Raw genomic sequence first — 2,147 nt, 5'->3', positions numbered from 1 at the left:
TCCAACAGGGTCTTGGAGTTGTCAAGCTCTAATTACGGGTCTCTGCCAGTTCTACGGAGTACCTGTCACCTCCAGCAAGGGCATCATGCCCCCTACTAATCGAGCTTTCATCAAGAAGTACTGCGCCCCCAGGCAGGCGCAGGGCGAAACACCACAGCAGCATTGGGATGGCCGGTAGCGGGCAATAGACACACCGCCCCCACCTCTAGAGTTCACCTCAGCTCATCCGCAAAAAGGTTAGAGCGTTGCCTACGACACATGGCCGACCAGCAGGCGACCAAGTCCAAAGCCAAAGGTGAGCAAAGTACTAGGTTCGTGACCTACAAGCCATCATGCGTCCAGCTCAAGACGTTAAAGAAGCGCTACTAGGAGGCAACCTAGTACCTTTTAAATTTATGCTTGTTATTTGATCACTTTTCATAGTAAGACACACCTAGTTGCTCATGATCCTAGGAATTTAAATAAAACGAGCACAAGCTCGGAAGGTAGTCATACCTCACAAAATATATATATATGTATGTTTAGGTAGAAAAATACCTTAGATATGCATGTATGTAAACAAAAAAAAAACTTAACAAAATATATATATGTATGTTTAGGTAGAAAGATACCTTAGATATGCATGTATGTAAACAAAAAATACTTCACAAAATATATATGTATGTTTAGGTAGAAAGATACCTTGGATATGCATGTATATAGCAAAAATACCTTACAAAACATATATAGGTATGTTTAGGTAGCAAGATACCTTGGATATGCGTGTATATAGCAAAAATACCTCACAAAAATATACACATGTTTAGGTAGCAAAATACCTCATGAAAAAAAAAAAAAACAAAAAAAAACAAACAAGAAAAAGAAATAAACAAATGATAATGATAAAAAAAAAAGAGAGAAAAAAAAAGAAAAATAAGTTGTCTAGCTGAAAAGCCAACATGCTTTTGAAAAGAGATGACTTCCAACTTTTCTTTGAAGAAAAATTCGCTGATCATAGCTAGTTTTTGGAAAAAATGTGTATACACCTGAAGGGTGAATGCTGTGAAATTTTCCCGAGTACCCAAAATGGACTAGGATGAATGCACAAATTGATAAAAGAACATATTTTGGAAACGTTGGGTTGACTAAAATAGAGGAAATGAATCCTGAGCCCTAGCATCACGTGACCATAAAAATTTGACATTTGAGTGTCCGCATAGGTGCATGCATAACCAGTTTTGCATAAAATTTCCAAATCATCATTTTTGCATTTGTGTCATGGAAATAATGTGGGGCATCCCTTTTATCCTTGAGCCAAACCAAACCCCGACATGTATCATGTCTAGCCATTCTACAAACCTTGAGCCAAAATCCTGACTCACCATAATCCTTACCCTCGGAAGCAAAAAGGAAGAGAAGGAAAATTCCCAATCAAAGAGAAAGCAAAAAGAAAAGAAAGGAAATTCCCAATCAAAGAGTGGGAGAAAGCAAAAAGAAAAGAAAGGAAATTCCCAATCAAAGAATGGGAGAAAGAAAAAAAAAAGAAGAAAAGAAGGAAAGAAAGCTCCTGATCAAGGATCGAAAGAAAACAGAAGAAATGTGCAGAGAGGTCTTTGGACCGGACAATATCTGAACAATACAGAATTGTCACCAAATGAACAAAAAAGGAAGGAAAGGAAACCACGACCTAAAATAGTCTTCTCCCTTTAATTACCAACCAAAATCCCGTGCGCTAGCGACCTTTTTTTCTCGCCCCGCACTAAACAAAAAAAAACGGAAAAAAGAAAAAAAGCCAGAAAAATCAAAAGCCAAAAACACACAAAAGCCGAAAAAACCACCAAAAGAACCCATTCCCAAGGGAAGCCCTATTGATCCATGATCACGCATGTAATTTTTGATTTGATAGGGAGTAATTTGCAAAGTCAAGTCATGACATATCTATGGTTCGGAATTAGGATGAAACACTTACCTGTGCGAGATTGATACACTTTGAGTGATTTTCTTCTATTTTTGTCGGACCCAGTGTTTCCTCTAAATGTTCATTTAGAAACGAAATGCTAACATCCAAAATCTCATTTATGGTTATGGGGGATTTCATCAGCAGACTCTCCTTCCCCGGTAAACGCATTGTTTTCCACTCAAAAAAGCGTATGCTGCTCTAATCAGTT

The sequence above is a fragment of the Glycine soja genome, chromosome 5, assembly GCF_004193775.1.
Source record: "Glycine soja cultivar W05 chromosome 5, ASM419377v2, whole genome shotgun sequence".
Lineage (NCBI taxonomy): Eukaryota > Viridiplantae > Streptophyta > Magnoliopsida > Fabales > Fabaceae > Glycine > Glycine soja.
This window is presented reverse-complemented; position numbering follows the sequence as displayed.